Consider the following 6,511-nt stretch of genomic DNA (forward strand, 5'->3'; position numbering starts at 1 on the left):
TCCCTGCAACCAGGCATTGGGACTTACTATAATTCACTCTGGCACCTGAAGCTCTACAATATTCCTCCACTACCTCCATAGCTTTCCTCACTGACTCCCCATTTCTCAATGTTAGGGCTGTGTCATCTGCATATTCGTGTATCACCGACACCAGCCCAGAACTGGGGACCACAATCCCAACTACACCTTGTTTCTTTTGCATCATATAACCTAATGGTTCTGCTACCAATGTGTACAGCAGTGGGGACAGGGGACAACCCTGTCTCACTGATCTCTGTATCGGAAAATACTTAGATAAAAAACCATTACATTTAACACAGCTAAATATGTTTGAATAAAAAATCCTTATCCACTGAATGAAATTTTCCTTGAAACCAAATGCTTCCAAAACCTTCAATAAAAACTCATGAGAGACCCTATCAAAGGCTTTCTCTTGATCTATCTTTAATACATAAGCCTCCCTCCCACTCTCTTCCATGAGCTCTATCGCATCTCGGATTGAGACCACAGAGTCTGCGATGTCCCGGCCTATGACTCCATAGGACTGAGAGGGCCAAACTATCTCCGGTAACACCTCCTTCAAACGATTTGCCATAACCCTCGCCAAGATCTTATAATCCACATTTAATAGTGTGATGGGCCTCCAATTCTTCAGATCCCGTCTATCCCCTTTATTTTTATAAGCTAAGCTTATGATACCTCTCCTCATAGATGGGGCCAGGCTTCCCTCAATTTTAATTTCCTTAAAAACTCCTAAGAGCAATGGACTTAAAATCTCGAAAAATTCCTTATAAAATTCTGCACTAAGTCCATCGGACCCTGGGTTTTTCCCTCCCTTCATTCCACTTATTGCTATTTTTATTTCCGCTAATCTTACTTCTTTATCACACATGCTTCTCTCATCCTCCTTTAAACCCTTTTCAATAAAAGCAGTAACCTTCTCCATCTCCAAATTGGAAATGTCTTCTTTTGTATATAACTCTTGATAAAAGCTGCTAGCCGCCTCCAAAATCTCCTCACTTTCATGAATGATCTTCTCCCCAACCTTCAATTCTTCAATTAACGATAATCTCTGTCGCAGCTTCTCTTGCTCTAGAAAATATCTAGTGCATCTTTCGCCCTCCAATGCATCTCTAGCCTTTGCACGGAGAATGGCCCCCTTGCATTTTTCAGCTTGCAATAATTCCCACTCTTCCTTTAGCACCTGGAACTTAGTCTCAGCTCCCTTATCCCCTCCATCAACTGCTTTACAGACATCTGTAAACCTTTTGTTTATATTCTCTTCTCGATGCCAGTTAGCTGCCGTCCTCTTTTTCCCATAACGTACCGAAAAAACTTTTACCTCATATTTGAAATTGTCCCACCAAACTCTTCTTTCTTTCAAGAACAAAAGTTCCTTCCGAGCATTCTTTATTATTTTTATAATCCCTTCTTTATAAGCACTTTCCTTCAGGTATTGATTGTTTAAAATCCACACCCCTGAACCAATCTTAACTCTGCTGTTCCTAATTCTAAGAACCAAAGCTGAGTGATCACAGAAAATACTTTTTTATAATAAATCTCCATCACCTCCGAACTTAACCCTACCCGCATTAAAACAAAATCTATTCGGCTCTGTTTTAAAACATCACCCACCCAACCTGCTCTGGAGAACTCCCTTTTTATGGGGTTCCGGTCCCTCCATCATTTTTATAATCATCCCTCTGGAGTTATCCTCTTTAAAGGTCATCTGGGCTGAAATGTCCATCCAAGATAAAAATACATTAAAATCCCCCACTATACAAGTATTTTCCACCTCTGTCACTTCAATGAATAACCCCCGAAAAAACTCGCGACGCTTGCAATGGTCGTTTGGTGCATAGATATTAAAAAGATCACAATTAAATCCCTCCAATTTTAACCTTAGCCGTAAAAATCTCCCCTCAGTGTCCTTGTCCACCAAGGCAACGTTCTCTTCTATGGACGGACTCACCAAAACAGCCACCCCTCTATGGTTATTGTTTGCACAACTTGCAAACACCTCTCCCTTCCAAACCTTCTGAACTCTTTCTAGAATAACCTCATCCCAAAAGGTTTCTTGCAGACACAACAAGTCCGTACCTTTAAAACCCTGCAACAACTGCTGCAATTTCTTCTCACCCCTCAGTCCGTTCACATTGATCGAGACCAATGTAATCATGGCTCCAAAGAAGGGAAGTATGCCCAATAATCTCCCCATCATTTAATCTCTGGCCCTTCCCCCCTCACATGCTCCTTCTCAACTTTTTGGGCAGCTGTTGCTTTTTCCTGCAGCCTCCAGCTCTTTTTCCCCTCCTGTTTGACCCCTTCCTGCTGTTTCAGCCTCTTCCTTGCCTTAAGTTTGGACCCAGGAGCTGCCCTTTCTCCCTCCTTCTGCCCCTCACTAACCTTTCCCTTTCCACATGATGTCACCCCATCCCCGACTTCCATGTCTCTGTTCCCCTCTAATTCCTCACACTCAAGCTCTTCTGCAACCCCGTGCCTGCTCCCTGTCAGATACATAATCCTGCTCTCCGTCAGATACTTCATCTCCCATTGAGAGGCTTCCTGCTATCGCAGTTTCTCCCACTGTGCCGCCCCCTTCGACCACATCTCTACTTCTGACCCTTGCACCTTGTTCCCTCACTCCATGGGACAATGGCGCACCTAAATTGTTCCCTTCTGATGTCTCTATCTCGCCGATCCCATTCTGCTGTCCCTTTAAGGCTCCTGCCTCTTGCACCCTCTCCCCGCCCTGCCCCCTCCTGCTCACCAAAATATCCAACTCCCCGCCTCTCCCCGGAGCACTCACTTCCACCACACACCCCGCTCCTGCCTCCTCTCCCCCTGCAGACACCAGACTCCCCGGGGGGAGCTGAACTACACTAAGGCTCGAGCCTGCACTCGACCCTTGCTGCCCGCTGCTGTCTTTGTTCCCCTCCATAGCACTCGCCGTGTTTTCCGCCATCTCCATCTCGATCTCCGCCCCGCCACCCTCTGCCTCTTCCTGTGCACCTTTTTCCTTCATTTTACCGGCTGTGTCCTCCGACTGCACCGCACCTCCGGCCGTTCCACACTCCTCTCCTGCTCCTTCTCCCATCTCATCACTCATTTCGCTCCCTTCTGCCACACACTCACAGCGGGTGGGGCCTTTATGACACACCCCACAGCTCTCCGCCTTGCAGCTCCACGCGATATGTCCCGATTCACCGCAATTGTAACAATACAAATCAGGACAGTTTCTCACGAGATGGTCATGTCCCAGACAATAGTAACACACCTTTACTTGGTTGTCGTGCAGCACCCGAAAGTATTGTACTCCTTCCAGTGTCTCGAACTTCATACTGTAAGGCAAAGACCTCACCCCCTCTGGGAACCGCACCTTTACATACCGGGTTCCGTCTGCTACCCGTGTTCCTGGATAGTATCTCCTCTTTATTTCGGAACAGATTTTAATGTCCCACGACTCCAACTTTTTGCTCAGCACTTCATCCTCGATGTACACAGGCAAGTTCAAAAATGAAACCACCACCTCCTCTGAATATAGCAGAGTCACCTCCGAAAATTTCTCCCCAACTTTCAGGCTGAGCAGCAGTTTTTCCACCTCCTCACGGCCACTGACCCTCACCTCAAATCCCACATTTGGTTTTGGTCGGCAGGCAAAACAGCTTCCCTCACCACAGTCCTCATGAACCACCTGGATTATATCCCAGGCTCGAATCTTCTTATCTTCACATTGCACCACCACCGTATTTTCTTTACCAAACCTCCTGAGGTCCCGGCCCAAATCTTTGGACCTTTTTTTCCCCCTTCCCACCACAGTTTTTTCCCTAATAAAATTCCTCTTGGGAATATTGTCCTCTGAGGGGCCCGGCACTCCGGACCCCTCAGCAGCCATTTGGCTGCTTTTTGTGGGCCAAAAAGGCCCTAAAACCTGAAAACAACTCCCCAAAACCCTCCACCAACTTTTTACAAAACTTCCTCCAACTCCCAGCTGCAATTAGGCAACCAGTCACACCTGGCTCACTCCTAGCCCCTCCCACCTAGAGAGTGCGACCCACTGAGCCACAGCTGACACAAAGGAGAGAAGACAAGAAAGGATTAGTGGGTAATGTAAAAGGGAACCCAAAAATCTTTTATAAACATATGAAAAGTAAAAAGGATAGTTAAAGGAATGGTGGGGCCGATTAGGGACCAAATAGGAGCTCATCATACGGAGGCAGAAGGCGTGGCTGAGGTACGGAATGAGTACTTAGCATCTGTCTCCACAAAAGAAGAGGATGAAGTTAATGTCGCAGTAGAGGAGGGGGGAGTAGAGAAATTGGATAAAAATGGATAGAAAGGAGGTGCTAAATAGGTTGTCATCACTCAAAGTTAACAAGTCACCCAGTCCAGGTGGATGCATCCTAGATTGCTGAGGGAAGCTAGGGTGGAGATAGCAGAAGCTCCGACCACAATCTTTCAATCTCCCTCAGATATATGGGAGTGGTGCCAGAAGACTGGAGAATTGCAAATGTTACAGCCTGTTTAAAAAAAGGGAAGAGGGATAAACCTGGTAACTACAGGCCAATCAGTCTAATGTCAGTGGTGTAGGTGGGCATCCTTTACCTGGTTTACAGTAATTTACCTGGTCAGGCAGCCTTTGCCACTGCACGGTGACCAATTCCAATCAGTGGTTTTGAATCGCTAAACCCCCCCCCGCCTCCAGTTCTGACTGGAGGAACTTATAATTAAATGATATATTAAAAACGGACAAATAGTCTGAATGCAAGAAAGTCAAATTTTATTAAAACTAAAGAAACTACACCACACGATCAAAGTAATCACGGTAAAATTGCTTAACAGGGGAAGGCAGACGGCAAAAACGAGGGATAAATGGCTACAATGTTAACCTTACAATCTTAGCAACATTTCCCTTAAATTACCACCCCTTTACTTCTCACTAGATTGTCTTGCTAGTGGGTCAGAAGCCTTGCTCACGTGCAGTCCAAAGAGTAAAAGAGACAAAAAAGGGGGCAGAAGACTTCCTGGGCTTAATCTTTATACCCTGGGAGTCCCTGCTGTTTTCGCGCTGAAAAGGTCCGTGCGCAATTTCGTGCCGGAAAGTCTGAATACACAAGAGAAGGGCTTTTAACTTCCTCCATTCATACATGGAGACATCACGTAGTAGATTCAATTTCAGTGAATGGATGTGTTTTAACAACCCATTGTGCTTGCCGTCCGATGATTGGCTGATTCAAACGGGCTACTCCCCAGTGTAAACAAGCAGCTTGTAGGTTACCGGATCCGCCCAATACCACAGAGTGACTGACAGCTCGGGCTCCATTCAAACTTACTACAGGGCAGCGCTGAGCTTTTCATATGCTAACAGCCTGTCTGTCCTTTTCTGCTGCCTTTTAAAATTCTGTTTCCATGAGGTCTGTTCAGCCATTTTTATGCCCTGGGCAATTTAAACAGTGCAAAACTCAAGAGTACATCTTTTAATAAAATGTACAATCTTAAAGTGTGCGATTTTCACAAAGTTCTTTGATTCCAGTGTCCAAGTGCTGCCTAGCTTACGAGCTTTTTAACGCAGCCTTTTGCGGTTCTGGGTATGTTTTAAAACATTGTCCAACCCAGAGACAATTTAAATCACACAAGTCTTCGTCCACGATGTGGATTAATATTTCCCGATCTTCGGGGGCTGAGGGGATTTTGCGACCCCTACAGTGGTGGGTGAACGACTAGAGACCATTGTCAAGGACAAATTTAATTCTCACTTGGAGAAGCATGGATTAATAAGGGGCAGTCAGTATGGATTTGTTAAAGGTAAATCGTGTTTGATTAACCTGATTGAGTTCTCTGATGAAGTAACAGAGGGTTGATGAAGGTAGTGCAGCAGATGTTGTATATATGGACTTTCAAAAGGCATTTGATAAAATACCATATAAGAGACTTACTCTGAAAATAGAAGCAGAGGGAATTAAAGGGCTGATGGTAATTTGGGTATATAATTGGCTAAGGGAGAGGAGGCAGTGAGCAGTGCTGAGGGATGTTTTTCTGACTGGAGGGAAGTATGCAGTGGGTTCCCCCAGGGGTCGGTATTAGGACCATTGCTTTTCTTGTTATATATAACTGACCTGGACTTGGGTATAGGTGAACAATTTCAAAGTTTACGGATGATACTATTTACTATGTTGCCAAGTTTTGTGAGTGTAGTAGTAGCAGACTTCAGAAGGACAGAGGCAGACTGTGAAATGAGCAGACACAAGGCAGATGAAATTAAATGAGGATAAGTGTGAAGTGATGCACTTTGGGAGAAACAACAGGGAGAGGCCGTATAATCTAAATGGGACTATTTTGAGGGGGTGCAAGAGCAGAGGGACCTGGGGGTCCATATTCACAAATCTTTGAAAGTGCCGCGGCAAGTTGGTGAGGCGGTTCAGAAAGTGTGTGGGATACTTGGCTTTGTAAATAGTGCCATTGAATACAAAAACAAGGAAGTTACACTAAACCTTTACAAATCACTAGTGAG

The sequence above is a fragment of the Somniosus microcephalus genome, unplaced genomic scaffold (assembly GCF_052327205.1).
Source record: "Somniosus microcephalus isolate GS21.2 unplaced genomic scaffold, FLI_Smic_1.0 unresolved_chr1, whole genome shotgun sequence".
Lineage (NCBI taxonomy): Eukaryota > Metazoa > Chordata > Chondrichthyes > Squaliformes > Somniosidae > Somniosus > Somniosus microcephalus.